This window comes from Canis lupus, chromosome 22 (assembly GCF_048164855.1).
Source record: "Canis lupus baileyi chromosome 22, mCanLup2.hap1, whole genome shotgun sequence".
Taxonomy (NCBI): Eukaryota; Metazoa; Chordata; class Mammalia; order Carnivora; family Canidae; genus Canis; species Canis lupus.
Window position 1 is genome coordinate 54,721,463 of NC_132859.1, and position 17,573 is coordinate 54,739,035.

The window sequence follows — 17,573 nt, forward strand, 5'->3', positions numbered from 1 at the left end:
TCCCATAGAGAACCCAGAGATTGCAGGGAGGAGAGAAGGCAGTGATCCCCGAAAGGCTGGGTGTAGGTGAGTGGTGCAGAGGACACATTGGACCCTGTCTCCGCCCACTGTCCCTCCTGGAGGGCGGCACACCCCGCTCAGGACACCAGGCCCTAACCCAGAGTGACCTCGGCTGACCTGGCTCTGTGCTCTGTGGGGGCTAGGTTGATTTGAGCTCCTCCCAGGCCCAACACAAAGACTAATGGGATCCAGGCCCCCAAGGTCCTGGCCAGCCCTGGATTCTGGCCCCAAGCTGAGTGAGCCCTCTCACAGCCGGATGTGGCCTCCTGGGCCCTGGGCATGCCCCACAGATCCAGGTTGCTAACCTAGGGCAGGCCTTGGGTTCCCGGGACACCCCAGGGTGGGGAGAGGATGGATAGGCCAGTTGGCCCCACCCGACCCCACACCAGGAGGCAGGCTCTTCCAGGTATTGGGGCCCCAGAGGGCCCAAGGCAGGGGTCCAGCTGCCCTGCGGGGGCCCAGTGCAGGAGCCCATAAGCTGCAGGTCCAGGTCATCTCTGCTGTCCTCAGAACAGTCACTCAGGCTGAAATCTCAGGACACACGCCCCCACCCGGAGTCCACACATGCTCCCACGATGTGGACTCTAGCACCCGCCCCTCCACACCGTGTGATTATTGCCCTCCCCTAAAGGACAGAAAGGTCTCCCTCCCCAGGGGAAGGCGCGTATTAGGCTCTGAGCCCCTTTGCTGTAGAAAGTCAATAAAGTGTTGTGCGAAAATGCACAGCCAGCCCGTTTCTGTGTCTCCCAGAACTCTATGCATGGAGTGTGGAGAGACACCCAGAGAGGAGGATGGGGCACCATCCAGGCCCCAAACAGCCCCTGCAGGGGCGCCACCAGGTACACAGAGCTGACATCCCCACGTGCCTTCCAGGGGCAGCCAGACGCCAGGGTCAGGACCCCACAGACTTTACTTGATCTCAGGCTGTGTCCCCCGGGCCAGGAGGGGATGGGACAGAGTGACAGCCAGGGAGCTTCAGGTCACCAGGGTCTGTGCACAGCGACCTGGGAGGTCTGTGCTCCCTCTGTCCTGAGGGCCGAGGATGGCCGAGTTCTGGGGCACTTATTACCCTCCCCGCATCCCCATGCCTGTGTGGCTGGGGCACAGAGGGCCTGCGGGGCGTTCAGCGTGCCCCTGGAAGGGATATCAGGACACCACGCCCTGGTGTTGTGCCCAAGATTGTAAATCAGGGAAACCACCAAGGAGCCCACACCGATGGAAACTCCCGAGGGTTTCTTTACAAGCTGGAGCTTGGGTGTAATTGCACCCAACACAGCGGAGCAGGGACGTGGATCCTGAGACTAAGAGGCATAGCAGCTTTATAGAGGCCAGTGGCCCATGGGATATGCAGAAAGTTGCACAGTCATGTCGGTCCACACGCAGGTGGCCGATTGAATTACACCTTACCCTATAGTATCCACTTGAGCTGGCCTATTACTTTGGTCAGAATTGTCGCACAGTTTTGGGGGGCACAAAGCAGGGTTACATTGTTATGAGCCGATTTCCGAATAGGGTGTGCCCAGTGGCGTGACTAGGGTGGGGCAGCGCCTTAAGCAATAAGCAGCTCATGTGGAGGTCATAGGGGAGGTGGCAGGTGTAGCACAAAATGGAATCAGTCCTGCTCTGCTTGTCCAGGGGTAGGGAATTTTTGTTAACTTTCCTGGGTCCCACACTTACAGCTCACGAGCCTGGGTCACCCTCACCAGGTGGACTCAGCGTGCACACCTTGTGGTTCTGGATCTCACATACCAGTGTGTGGAGGGCACCGTCCTCACCCTAGTGAGTAGGGGCTGGGTGAGCATGGGACTCGCCAGAAGGCCAGGCAGCACAGGGGACCGAGAACCCCAGCCCTGACCCCAACTCGACTCCCACACACAGGCAGCAACAGGGTTCCCCATCATGGGCAGCCACCTCCTCAGGCTCTCCCCCCAGGGTGGTGCTGAGGTCTGACTCACAGCTGCAGAGGCATCGGAGAGAAGAGAAACAGCTGGTGCTCAGCGGGATCCCCTGCCGGACATGGGAATTTGGTTGAGAGGGAACTTCCAGCTCAGCTGACCCTCCAGCAGAAAGTCACTGCAGGAGCGAGCCCCGAGTCGGCAAGGAGAGCCCAGCTATCTGCCCAGCGCCAGCACCAGAAATGATGTTGTGCCAACCATTTCGGCGTTTGGGTGACCCAGCCAGAGGATCAGATAGCTGCATGTGATAGACACACACACAGCCCAAAACCAACAAAAGTCGGAATCCCCCCAATGTTGTCAAACAGCAGCCGGATGGTTACATACACCACGCTGTGGTCCCCAATAGGATACATGGAAGACGCTATAAACCATGACTGCAGAGGTACTGGAGGCACGGAGATGTGCCTGCTGGGTTTCAAAAAGGAGCACAGAGAGGCAGGAATCATCCTACAGAGGGGGTGCCCCTCCTAGGAAAGGACACCATGTCCCTGTGAAGGCTACAGATGGTGAAATCTGTCCTCCTCTCTTTCAGCTTCTGGCTTTCCTCTTCTTTTGTTCTTCCTAATTCTAGTTTAGCCTCCACCCTGCATCCAAGACAATGACCAAAGGGGCTTCATTATGACATCGCGTCCTAAAAGGAGGCTGAGCTCTGGCTACCGGGTTCAGAAATGGTCATTGCCTAGGTGTATACTGATCCCCCGAACTTGTGGCTTCGTGGCTCTTCTCTCCCTACAGAACGAGGGGAACCACAGGTCTTACAATGAAAGATGCCCACTTCCCATCGGGCGGGACTATCCCTTGTGGAGGACGTCATCTGGGCCAAGTAGTACAAGCGGGGTGATCAAGAATAGTTCGCAGGTGAGACATAAGCACTTACCTTTGATGTCATGATTTATTTGTTCATCCATTTATTATTTGTTAAATAATTTCGTTTCATGTCCTCTCTATACCCAACATGGAGTTCAAACTCACAACCCTGAGATCAAGATCCCCCAACCAGACCAGCCAGGCACCCCAGTGCCATGTTTCATAACTCTTTGCTTCCTTGCCTATCTCTGCATCGAACTGGAACATTGAGTCCTTGACGGGAAGCTTTAGTTACCTCCGAATCCTAGAACGTTCTCACTGTATCTCAATCCTAGATTGACATTTACCATTGAATAGCACTTTAAATAAATAGTAAAATAACTACTGCAGTAAAGGAAATTATCAACTTTTCACGTGTGTGGGCCCTGCTCCCTGGGCTCCCAGGGAAGCTACGGTTTCTTTCACATTGATCAGGTCCAAATGACTCCACCACACCTCAAAACGTGGGCTCAGTTTCTGCCCTGACACATGCAAGACCCCTGCTTCAATTAACATGTATCAATCAATCAAAGAGAGCCTGACTGGCTTGGTGTGGTTCGTAAGAACATGGGACTCTTGTTCTTGGGGTAACAAGTTCTAGCCCCATGTTGGCTGTAGAGATTACAGAAAAATAAAATCTTAAAAAAAATCAATCAGTTGATCTTGGGGAGACACAGCCCCGGATCCCACAAGGGCAGAGAGCCAACTGACGGGTCTAAGCACAATATTATAAGCAGCAGTGCACAAAATCTGAACTTTCAGAAGTCTCCTAGAGTGGGGGACACACCAGCCTTAAGGTGTTCAGGTGGAGAAGTGGGGGGCAATCCCTGGAGCGACAGGGTGGGCTCAGGATCCCAGGGGTCCCAAGGACAGTGGCGCCAACTGTTCCCAGGCATAGGAGCAGGAACCTGGCTGAGAGCAGCAGGACTCGGGCCAGCTGTCTGCCCTGTGTGGCCATAAGCTGCAAACCCCTGTGCAGTCACGGGGCCCAGTTCCTGGGACAGGCCAGCAAAGACCAGGAGTGCGAGGAAACCCTCCTGGGCAGGAAGAGCACAGGGCTCCACCAGGGCAGCCCCTAAAATTTGGAGTTTTAAAATTCAGTCACTTGTCTGTGGGGAGGCTGAGAAAATTGAGGCCGTTCCACTTTAAGTTCACTGTTAGCACAAGTACTGCCATCCCAGGACCCTGTGAATAAGAGCTAAAATTTACATTACTTCAGTTACAGGAAAAAAAGAAAAAAACAGCTTACAGCTTAAGGTCCCAGAAAGCCCCATATTAGAATGAGAATAGAGCTCAATGCCCTTGAAGGCCTCATGTCAAAATGTAAACAGAACTTGAGGAATTCCTCCAGCCCTTCTGGAGGTCCCTGAGACCAGCCCTTAAACCTAAGCTAAAACCCACCTTGGGGTCCAAGTCCCTGCTCCGCTGTGTGGGGTATACTTGGACTCAAGCTCGAGTTTGTAAATCAACCCTCGTGTGTTTGCATCGGTGTCGGCTCCTTAGTTGTTTCTCCGATTCGCAATCTTGGGCACAACACCCCCAAGTCCCCTCCCCACCTGGGCTGATCCCCTGTTCCCTCCAACCCAGGCTGACCCTCAGTCACCTCCCGCCCACAGCAGCTCAGCACAGGCCCTCAGAGTGGTCCCACGGCCACGGTTGGCACTCTGTCTGTCCCCGGCCTCCCAGGAGAAGAAAGGAGGTTTCGGTAGGACACACTCCCATGGTGGCCCCAGGGCTCCCTGCCCAGGATGGCAGCTGGTGACAGGCCATAGTCTGTGTCCCTGATGCCGGCTCCTCCTCCTCGGTTTTCCTGCAGGAAATGAAGGAGGAGGCCTCGTCTCCTATAGGGACATCACGCAGATAGACCTGGACATCAACAGGACGTCGGCAGCCAAATCATGTTTTGGGACTGCTAGGGGGTGGGGTGAGGCTGCTGAGTCAGGGGGCTTCAGGCCCCTGGGGAGGCCCAGGGGCTTCTGGGTAGGGAACACAGGGCTTAAGAGGCCGGGAGAAGCAACAGCAGCCAGCAACACACCACTGTATGGTAGGGTGCCGGGATGACCCCTGTGCCCCAACCCCCAGGGCTTCGGGGATGAGGAGGTCACTACATTGGTGCCTCTAGGAGTTTCCATGGGAGCTGAACTCCAAAGGGGCGAGGGACGGCCCCTTGAAAAGCAGGGGGCTGCAGTGGGGCCCGTGGAGGGCAGTAACCAGACCTGGGGACAGGTGTCATGGCCATGGCTGCAGCAGGACACACATCGATCCGATGAGGGTCAGACAGGTCAGGGTGACACCCACACTTGGTGTTCTATATATATCTAAATTCTATGCATTTAATTTGAGACAATTTGCAATTTGTAAACATACATAGTATGATGACCCCCAGATAATGCCCCCGGTCCAGCCAGCCCCCTGCACTGACCACACGGGGCCCCAGGGGAAGGTGTCACAGCAAACCCCAGACTGGGGTCGCCTTTATCTGTAGACGTATCCGTGTGCGTCCGAGAGAATGTGGATGCCCTGTATCTGCAGGCCCCCCACGCCATCCCCCTCATTCCCCACCCCCACACCATCCCCCTTCATCATCATCCCCAATGGCATCCTACCTATACCACCCCCCTCACACCCACACTATACCACCCACCATCCCCCCCTACACCATCCCCCACACTCCACCACCATCATGCCCCTGCCCCCACAACATCCACCCCCACACCATCTGCCCCCAGCAAGGACCCAGTGCAGCTGCGCCCTGTGGGACATACTCAGCCTCACCAGGGTTCTCTGGATACCCTGCTCTCATCAGAAGACCGGGTTTCCCATAGAGTACCCAGGGGTTGCAGGAAGGAGGGAAGGCAGGGAGCCCCCGACAGGGTGGGTGCAGGTGAGTGGTGCAGAAGACCCACTGTGCCCTGCCTCAACCCACTGTCCCTCCTGGAGAGCGGCACACCCTGCATAGGACACCAGCCCCTAACCCAGAGGGACATGGGCTGGCTTGGCCCCGGGCTCTGTGGGGACTGGGGGGATTTGAGTCCCCCCAGGCCCAACACAAAGACTAACGGGATCCAGCCCCCCATGGCCCTGGCCAGCCCTGGATTCTGGCCCCAGGCTGAGAGAGCCCTCCCACAGCTGATGTATTAGCCCTCCTGGGTGTGCCCAACACGTGCCTAGGTCGCTGACCTAGGGCAGGCCTGGGGATCCCGGGACACCCCAGGTAGGGGAGTGGAGGGGTAGGCTGGTGGGCCCCACCCACACCAACATGAGGAGAGAGGCTCCACCAGTTTCTGGGGCCCCAGGGGGCCCAAGTCCGGGGTCCAGCTTCCCTGCGGGGACCCAGCACAGGAGTCCATGAGCTGCAGGTCCAGGTCAGCTCTGCTGTCATCAGAACTGTCTCTCATGCTGAAACCTCAGGACACGTCCCCACCCTGAGTCCAAACATGCTCCCAGGTGGGAGACTCCAGCACCAGCCCACGCCCCACATGTGATTCTTGCCCTCCCCTAAAGGACAGAAAGGTCTCCTTCCCCAGGGGAAGGCACGCACCCTTGGCTCTGAGCCCGTTTGCTGTAGAAAGTCAATAAAGTGTTGTGGTGCAAAAATGCACAGCCAGCCCATTTCTGCGTCTCCCAGAACTCTGTGTAGAGGGTGTGGAGAGACCCCGAGAGAGGAGGAGGGGGTACATCCACGCCCCAAACAGCCCCTGCAGAGGTGCTGCCAGGCACACACAGCTGACGTCCACATGTGCATTCCAGGGCGGCCAGACGCCAGGGTCAGGCCCCACAGACTTACTGGGACTCAGCCTGTGCCCTGCAGGCCAGGAGTGGCTGGAACAGAGTGACAGCCAGGGAGCCTCAGGTCACCAGGGTCTGTGGAAAGCAACCTGGGAGGTCTGTGCTCCCTCTGTCCAGGGAGCCGGGGCTGGCCGGGTTCCGGGGCACTTCCTCCACTCCCTGCATCTCTGTGCCTGTGTGCCTGGGGCACAGAGGGCCTGCGGGGCGGTACCTTGTGTTGTGCCCAAGGTTGCAAATCTGAGAAACCACCAAGGAGCCCACACCGATGCAAACTCCCAAGGGTTTCTTTACAAGCTGGAGCTTGGGTTCAAGTGCACCCGACACAGAGGAATAGGGACTTGGACCCCAAGACTAAGAGGCGTAGCAGCTTTATAGGAGCCAATGGCCCATGGGAATGTTGAAAGATGCGTAGTCATGTCGGTCTACACGCAGGTGGCCGATTGAATTACACTTTACCCTATAGTATCGACTTGAACTGGCCTATTACTTTGGTCAGAATTAGCACGCAGTTTTGTGGGACACAAAACAGGGTTACATTGTTATGAGCCGATTTCGGATTAGGCAGTGCCCAGCGGCTTGAGTTGGGTGGGGCAGCACCTTAAGCCAAAAGCAAGTCATGTGGGGTCATAGAGGAGATGGCAGGTTGAGCACAAAATGGAATCAGTCCTGCTCTGCTTGTTCAGGGGTAAGGGATTTTTGTTAATTTCCTATATCCCACACTTCAGCTCACGCACGTGGGCCACCCTCACAAGGTGTACTCGGCGTGCACACCTTGTGATGCTAGATCTCTCACACCAGGGTGCGGAGGGCACCCTCCTCGCCCTAGTGAGTAGGGGCTGGGTGAGCATGGGACTCGGCCTGAAGGCCAGGCAGCACAGGGGACCGAGGAACCCCATCCCCATCCCCACCCAGACTCCCAAATACAGGCAGCACCAGGGCTCCCCCCCATGGGCAGCTGGCTCCTCAGGAGCTCCCACCAGGGTGGCCCTGAGGTCTGGTTCCCTGCTGGAGAGGTATTGGGGAGAAGATAAGCAGCCAGCGCATGGCAGGACCCACTGCCCCACATGGGAATATGGCCAAGGCGGACCTTCCAGCTCAGCTGACCCTCCAGCGGAAAGTCACTGCAAGAGCGAGCCCTGGGTCTGCCAGGAGAGCCTAGATAGCCACCCAGTGTCAGCACCAGAAATGATGTTGTGCCAAACATTTGGGCATTTGGGTGACCCAGCCAGAGGATCCGATAGCTGCACGTGATAGCTACATGTGATAGACACACACACACCCCAAAACCAACAAAAGTCGGAATCCCCCCAATGTTGTCTAACAGCAGCCAGATGGTTACATACACGATGCTGTTGTCCCCAATAGGATACATGGAAGACGCAATAAACCATGACTGCAGAGGTGCTAGAGGCACAGAGATGTGCCTGCTGGTTTCATACAAGGAGCACAGAGGGGCAGGAAGCATCCTACAGAGGGGAGGCCCCTCCGTGGAAAGGACATCATGTCCCTGTGAAGGCTAAGGATGGTGAAATCAGTCCTCCTCTCTTTTAGCTTCTGGTTTCCTCCTAAATGCCATTTTCCTCAATCATAAGACCAAAAATTTATTTTATGTTTTTAAATTTCTTTTTATTGTAGTCCAGTTTGTATGAATTCTTGCTTCATCAAGGGTGTCATTCAAGAGAGAAGGAGAGAGAAAGATTTTCCAGACAGGCAACATATAAAGGAGTTCATGACCACTTAACCAGTCCAGTAAGGAATTTTATTTTTTTTAATTTTTATTTATTTATGATAGTCAGAGAGAGAGAGAGGCAGAGACATAGGCAGAGGGAGAAGCAGGCTCCATGCACTGGGAGCCCGATGTGGGACTCGATCCCGGGTCTCCAGGATCGCGCTCTGGGCCAAAGGCAGGCTATAAACCGCTGCACCACCTAGGGTTCCCCAGTAAGGAATTTTAAAAGGGACTCCTCTAGTGGGGGAAAAAAAGAGACCAAAAGCAACAAAGACTAGAAAGGACCAGAGAACGTCACCAGAAACACCAACTCTTCCGGTAACACAAAGGCACAAAGTTCATATGTTTAAATAATCACTCTGAATGCTGATAGACTAAATGCTCCAATCAAAAGATAGAGGGTATCAGAGTGGCTTAAAACACAGGATCCGGGATGCCTGAGTGTATCAAGGAGTTGAGCATCTCCCTTTGACTCAGGTTGTGATCCTGGAGTCTGGGATGAAGTCCCATATTGGGCTCCTGGTGGGGAGTCTGCTTCTCTCTCTGCCTAAATTTCTGCCCCCCCCTCTCTCTCTCTCACTATCTTAAATAATATTATTAAAAACCAACATCCATCTGTACGCTGCCTACAAGATGCTCACCTTAGACCTATAGACACCAGCAGATTGATAGGGGAGGGAAAATCATCTACCACACTAATGGATATCAAAAGAAAGCTAGAGGACGCATACTTATATCAGACAAACGAGATTTGAAACCAAACCCTGGGGGACACCTGGTGGCTCAGTGGTTGAGCATCTGCAGTCAGCTCAGGGTGTGATCCTGGGATCCCAGGATCGAGTCCCACATCGGCCTCCCTTTGGGGAGCCTGCCTCTCCCTCTGCCTATGTTTCTGCCTCTGCTTCTCTGTGTATCTCTCATGAATAAATAAATAAAATATTTAAATCTCAAAAAAAAGAACAAATACTGTAAGAAGAGATGAAGAAGAACATTATTTCATAATTAAAAAGACTATCAAGATCAAACAACTAAATATTTATGCTGCCAACATGGGAGTACCGAAATATAGAAACCAATTAACAACAAACGTACAGGAACTCACAGATAATAATACACTGACAGAGGATTTCAACACCCACTTATGGCCATGGACTGATCATCTATGCAGAAAATCAACAAGGGAACAATAGCCTTGACACACTGGACCACAGGGACTCAACAGATACAGTTAGAATATTAGATCCAAAAGCAGAATACACATTCCGTTCAATTGCATATGGGACATTATCCAGAACAGATCATATCAGGGCCCACAAATCAGCCCTCAACAGGTACAACAGGTACAAGAAAGTTGATATCACACCATGTACATTTTCGGACCACGGCGCTATGAAAATGGAAGTCGACAGTAAGAAAAAAATTGGACCAAAAATACGTGGAGTTTATGATCATCCTACTAGAGAATGAATGGAGCAACCAGAAAATTAAAGAGGAAATTTAAAACAAATGAAGATGAAGACATGTTTCTCCAAACCTCTAGGATGTAGCAAAGGCAGTCCTATGAGGGAAGTACATAGCAATACAGGCCTACCTCAAGAAACAAGAAGTCTCCAATACACAACCTAAACCTACACCTGAAGCAGCTAAAAAAAGGAATAGCAAACAAAGCCTAAAGCCTACAGAAGAAGGGAAAAAATTAAGATGAGAGCAGAAATAAAAAATACAGAAACAAAAAACAGTAGAATGGAATAACAAAACTAAGAGCTGGTTCTTTAAAATAATTAATAAAATGGATCAAGCCCTAGCCAGCCTTACCAACGAGAAAAGAGAAAAGACCTAAATAAATAAAATCACAAATGAGAGAGATCACAATCAACACCAGAAACATTAGACAATTATAAGGGAATACTATGAAAGATTATACGCTAACAAACTGGGAGACCTGGAAGAAATGGACAAATCCCCAGAAATGTGCAAATGAGCAAAACTGAAATAGGAAGAAATAGAAAATGTGAACAGACCCATAACTAGCAAAGGAATTAAATCACTAAGGCACCTGGGTGCCTCAGTGGTTGAGCATCTGCTTTGGCTCAGGTCATGATCCTGGGGTCCTGGGGGATCAAGTCCCACATCAGGCTCCCCGCATGGAGCCTCATTTTCACTCTGCCTATACCTCTGCCTCTCTGCGTCTCACATGAATACATAAATAAAATCTTTAAAAAAGAAAACAGATACAAAGATGTGAAAGGACCCAAATAAAATCACAAATGAAAAAAGAGAAATAACAACCAACACTAGAGAAATACAAACGATTATAAGAGAACATTATGAAAAATTATATGCCAGCAACCTAAAACCTGGAAGAAATAGATCAATTCTGGAAATATATAACATAGCAAAAATGATAAAGGAAGAAATAAGAAACTTGAACAGATAACCAGCAATGAAATTGAAACAGCAATCAAGAATCTCCCAACAGGAGACGCTTAGATCAATAGAATAGAATGGAAAGCCAAAACAAGATACAAACCTGTAACTCTATGATCCATTAATCGACAAGGCAGGAAGGAATATCCAATGGCACAAAGACAGTCTCTTCAACAAACCCTAACCCTGACCCCAGGATAAGAACAAATGGTGTTGGGAAAACCAGGCAGCCACATGCAGAAGAATGAAACTGGACCATTTTCTTACACCATATATATAAAAAATAAATTCAAAATGGATGAAAGACCTAAATGTGAGACCTGAAACCAATCAAAGAAGAAAAGATGCAGCAACGTCTTTGACATTGGCCACTGGATTTTCTTTCTAGATATGCCTCTGAGGTGAGGGAACAAAAGCAAAAATGCTATTGGGACTTCATCAAAATGAAAAGCTTCCGCAAAGTGAAGGAAACAACCAAAGCTAAAAGGCAACATACAAAATGAAAGGAGATATTGGTAAACAACACATCCAATAAAGAGTTAGTATGCAAAACACATAAAGGAAATATAAATCTCAAGATCCTAAAAACAAATTATCCAACTGCAGATGGGCAGAAAAATGAATGAACTTTGTCTCTGACAAGACAGCCAGATGGCCACCAGACACACGGAAGGACACAAAGCATCACCCATCATCAGGGAAATGCAAACCAAAAGCACAATGATATGTCACCTGACAGCCGTCATAATGGCTAAAATTAACAACACAAGAAACAACAGGTGTTGGTGAGGCAATGGAGAAAGGGTAGCCCCCTTACACTCCTGGTGGGCAGGCGAACAGATGTAGCCACTGTGGAAAACAGTGTGGAAGGTCCTCCAGAAGTTAAAAAAAGGGGATCCTTGGGTGTTGCAGTGGTTTGGTGCCTGTCTTTGGCCCAGGGCGCGATCCTGGAGACCCGGGATCGAATCCCACTTTGGGCTCCCGGTGCATGGAGCCTGCTTCTCCCTCTGCCTGTGTCTCTGCCTCTCTCTCTGTGACTATCATAAAAAAAATTTTTAAAAAAGAAGTTAAAAATAGAGCTACACTACGATTCCAAAATTGCACAGCTAGGTATTTACCCCAAGGATACAGAAGTTGTTTAGTAGATTCGAAGAGGGACACGCAGCCCAGTGTTTGTAGCAGCATTATCAACAAGAGCCAAACTGTGGATACAGCCCAGATGTCTATTGACAGAAAAATGGGCAGAGACGATGTGGTAAATATACACACTGCAACATGACTCGTTCATCAGAAGGGATAAAATGAAGCCATTTACAATGACATGGGAGAAGTGGAAAGGACTTATGCTAAATGAACTCAGTCAGAGAAAGACAGATAAGAAATACCACATAATTGCATTCACATGTGAATTTTAAGAAACCAAACAAATTGGCAAAGGGGCGGAGGGGGGGATGAGAGAGGCAAATAAATAAACACACTCTTAACCACAGAGAATAAACTAATAAATACCAGAGGAAGGTGGGGGGGATGGGGAACCAGGCCATGGGGATAGTGGAGGGCACCTGTGACCAGTACCAGGCGTTGTATCCAAGGGTTGAATCACTATGTGGTAAACCTGAAACTATATCATACTGTGTTTACAAACAGGAATTCAAGTAAAACTTTAAAATAATAATTGGTAGTATTGATGAAACATGTGCGCACTAGAGATAAAATCAGAAAGGCAACTGAAAATCCAAATAAAGAGTCTTTAGAGTCACAAATCCCCTCCTTAGCTCAGCTCGGGAGAAGCCTGCCATGTCTATTCTCACCCCAGCAGAAGCCTGGATTTTGATTCTCTGGGGAGGCCACTGACTTGCTGGAGTCAGGCTATCTTTGAACCCAAAACCTAAATAGAGTTCATAAAACTAAACTGCCCAAGATACTAGGAGTCCCAGGGCAGGCACATGCTAAGACCCAAACTCTAACCATACACAGACATAACCCTAACCCTACACTTAAGCCTAATGTTAACCTAACCCTTAAACAAGACCTATCACTAATCTAAAACCCAACACAAACCCCAAGACTGAAACACATGCACTAAACCTTCCTGCCAACCCTCACCCTAACTCCTAAACCTATTCTAAACCCTTAACCCTGACCCTTACCTTAAATCTAACCCTAACCCTACCCTCTAACCCTAACCTTTTCTTAATGTACTCAAATCCTATTCCAAACCTTAACCTGTACCCTAACCCTAACCCTCTAATACTAATCCCATCTCATACCCCAAACTATACCCTAACCCGTACCCTAAAACTAACCCCTAACCCACTCCCTAAACGTATCTCTTACCCTCTTCTAAACCGTACCCTGACCCTGACCTGTCCTAACCCTAACCCCTAACCAAACAATAACCCTAACCCTAGCCTTACTCACTATCCTAATTCTAACCCTTGCCCTAACCCTAAAGCTAGCCTTACCTATAAACCTAACCCCTCACCCTAAACCATAACCCTAACTCACACCCTAACCCCTAACCCTAACTGCAAACCTAAGCCCAACCCTAACTCTAACCATAACCCTAACCCCAACTCCTAACCTCCTGCCCTAATCCTTAGAGCCTAAACCCTAAGCCTAACACTAAATCCTGTCCCTTACCCTAACCCCCATCCTAACTCTTAACTATTGACCATTACCCTTATGCCTCAACTAACCTCTAATCCGTAACCATAAGCATAATCACTAACACCTAATATCTAACCTGACGCTAACCACCAACTGCCTCCCCTCCCCTAACCCTACCATTCATTCTACACTTTCACTTACCCTGTGGTTCTGAGGAGTCCCTTCTGATGTAGACGTGGCCCCCAACGGCTCCTCCAGAGTCCTCCAGGGGGTTCAAGGGAGCCGGGCTCCTGTGAGTGTAGACATGGCCCAACGTGTTCCTGAGTCATAGTCAGCAGGTCCTGAGGACGCCGGGTCTCCTGTCACTGTGGACTATGTCTCACATCCTCTGGAAGCCTCACAGCAGTTCCTCAGGAAGCTGGGGGCTCCTGTCAGCCTGGACATGGCCCCACGTCCCCCAGAAAACTCACCGCGGGTCCTGAGGGGGCTGTGGGCTCCTGTCAGCATAGACGCAGCCCCATATGTCCTGAAGCCAAAGTGCTGGTCCTGAGGAGGACGGGGTTCCTGTCAGGGTTGACGTGGCCCCTCATTTTCCTCAAGCCTCACCATAAGACCTGAGGAGGCTCGGGGCTCCTGTCAGCATGGATGTGGCCCATAATCTTCCCAAACCTTCACAGTGGGTTCTGAGGAGGCTGGAGACTCCTGTCAGTGTGGATGCGGCACCCACATTTTTCTTAGGCCTCACCACAGGCCCTGACAAGGCTGGGGTCTTCTGTCCGCATGGACGCATCCCCATATTTCCCCAAGTCTACACCGGAGGTCATGAGGAAGTCAGCGTCCTGCTGTGTCCATGTGGCCCCAAGTCTTCCCGAAGCGTCACAGAGGGTTCTGAGGAGGCTGGGGCTCCTGTAACCATGAATGCGGCCCCAGCTTCCAGAAGCCTCAACTTATGTCCTGAGGGGTCCGGGAGCTCCTGCCAGAGTGGACGTGGCACCACATTTCCTGAAGCCTCCCCGCAGGTCCTGAGGCTGCTCAGGGGTTCCTGTCAGCGTGGATGCAGGCCCACAATTTCCTGAAACCTCCCCGCGGGTCCTGAGGTGGCTCAGGGCTCCTGTCAGTGTGGTTGTGGGCCCACATCTTCCTGAAGACTCCCCACGGGCCCTGAGGTGGCCCAGGGGCTCCTGTCAGGGTGGATGCGAGCCCACATCTTCCTAAAGCCTCACCGCGGGTCCTGAGGAGACCGGGGCTCCTATCAGCATGAACGCAACCCAATTTCCCCCTGAAGACTTCCCGCGGGTCCTGTGGAGGCTGCAGCTCATCAGCATAGACGCCTCCCCAGCACAGGCTGGCTCCTGATAGTACAGGCAGAGGAGGCCTACTGCGCATGCGTGCCCCATGGGCAGGGCCTGGCCTCGGGCGCCCCCTGCGGGACACTCAGGCACTGCAGGTGGCTGTGCAGGAGGCAGCGGGTGCTCCATTGTCTGCACCTGCCTCCTTTCAGGCTCCAGCTGGGGCCTATTAGCTTTGGAAACATCTCACTGAAAAGGAGCCCAAACCTGGCTTCCCCAGAAATACTTAAGGACAAGGAATTGGAGCCCACAGGACGCGAAATGAAATGTGGACCAGACTTTTACCACGTCCTGCAAAACTCACTCAACCCTCTTCCACTGTGGGCGGGAACGCGGGTTGGTGCAGCCGCCCTGGAAACAGTGTGGAGGCCCCTCATCAAGTTACAAATAGAGCCGCCCTGCGACCAGCAGGTGAACAGCCTGAAGCTCACTCCGAAGATACAAATGCAGTGAGACATGGGACAACTGCACCCCAATGTCCACAGCAGCCGTTTCCACAGTAGCCACACTGTGGGAGGAGCCTCAGTGCCCTGTGGCAGATGATGGATAAAGAGGATGGGAGATAGATGATGGTCATAGAGAGAGGAATGGTACTCAGCTACAAAGAGAAGGAAATCTTGCCATTTGCAATGATGTGAATAGAACTAAAGGGATCATGTTAAGTGAAGTAAGTCAGTCGGGAAAGAGAATGACGGTGTGGTGTCATTCATAGGTGGAATTAAAGAAGCGAAGCAGATGAACTACTGTGAAGGGAAGGAAAAACAAATGATCAAAACAGATGCAGGAAATACAGACTCTTAACGATAGGAAACGAACTGAGGGTCGCTGGAGGGGTGGGGGCATAACAGGGGAAATAGGAAAGTGTTGCGTCCTGCTCTGTCCTGCTTATCCAATACTGACCGGCTGTCCGGGGTTATTTGTGGAGGGGGATGGATATTATGGGTTTCTTTTTTCCTATTTCTAAGGTCTGCCACCATGATTTTGATAGGAATGACATTGAAACTGAGGGTGGCTTCAGGAACTGCGGACAGTTTCACAAGATGAGGCTCCCACCTCACGAGCCCAGGACAGCCTCCCAGAGCCTGGTATGGCTCAGTGCACAAGTCTTGTGCTCCTTTGGTTCAGTCTCATTATTTATTCTCCTTGATGCTCCTGAGAAAGGAGTCACGTCCTTCATTTCCTTCCTGAGTGCTCATTGTCAGGACACAGCAAGGCAACTCTGCTCTGTAGGGTCAGTTTGTGTCCTGTTACTTTACTGAACTCACTCCTTAGTTCTAACAGGTTTTGGTGGAGGCTCTGGGGTTTCCTGTTTCTAGTTCCGCATCTTTAGCATATAAGGACAGTGTGACGTCCCCCTTCCAGGAGTGGAACCTTTGCTGTTTACAGCTTAATGTCCTAGAAAGCCCCACAACTGAATCAAAACTGAGCCCAGGCCAAGGGCAGGAAGCCCCTATTAGAATGAGAACAGAGCTCAATGCCCTTGAAGGCCCCATATCAAAATGTAAACAGACCTTGAGGAATTGCTCCAGCCCTTCTGGAGGTCCCCGAGACCAGCCCTTAAAACTAAGCTGAAACCCACCTCAGGGTCCAAGTCCCTGCTCCGCTCTGTCGGGTATACTTGGACACAAGATCAAGGTGGTAAATAAACCCTCGTGTGTTTGCATCACTGTTGGCTTCTCAGAGGTTTCTCAGATTCGCAATCTTGGGCACAACAGTCTGAGATAAAAATACAAACCAAAGAAGCTCGGACACAGGTAGAGTGAACGCAGGATTCTGAGAGAAGCGGCGGAGCCCCGGGGGCTTGGGGGCTCTTCTGTGGAGGCCCCTGCAGACTGGGGGGCAGGATATTCAGCCCCAGAGCCAGAGGACCCAGAGAGCCACCCGCATTCCCACCCATCTGGGCCGGGTGTGAGGGAGCAGCACAGCGCCACCCGCTGGAGGCCAGAAGCGCTGACGCCCACCCCTCCTTGACCCCGCAGGTGCATCTCCCAGGCAGATGTGCACCTGACAATCAGCGTCATGGCCATCCCCAGAACCCGCACAAACCACTCGCTGCCACCAAGGTGTCGGACCACAGAGGCTGCAGAGCTTCAGCTCTGCTTGGAAAGTAGCTCTAGCTTCCTTTGTACTTTGGGCTTTATTTTCATTTATTTTCTTTGATTCTATTTTATAAATTGCCTTAATTTTTATGTATGTACCTTATATATTTCTCATTTTTAGTTTCATGGTACTTTAATTGTTTTTCTTATTTTGGGATTTAGAATCTTTTAACAACCAGGCAAAAATAATCTGGTAGTTTTTTTGGGGGGGAGGGCAGTTGTTATTGTTTTTCTTGGTTTTTCTTTTTCTTCCTTCTTTCTTTTCTGGCAAAAAATAATGAGATGGAGAAATTCACCTCCATAAAATAATATGAGGTAGTACTCACAGATAGGAAGTCCATCAATACAAATATATGATGTCTAACTACAGTTTAAAAAAATGATTATAAAGATAGCATCTGGGCTGGAGAAGAGCACAGAAGAAAACTAGAGAATCCCTTACTGTAGAAATAAAAGAAGTAAAATCTAGTCAGGCCAACGTTAAAAATGGTATAACTAAAAAAAATGGTATAACTGAGATGCAGTACCAAGTGGAAGCATTAAAAACAAAGAAGGTTATGGACCACAAAGGAAGACTTCGGAACTCAGCCACTTATTAAAACAATAACATTCATATCATGGGAGACTCAGATGAAAACAAAGGAAAGGTGGGCTTGCTCAGCCATTAGAAACGACAAATAACCACCATTTCCTTCAACGTGGATGG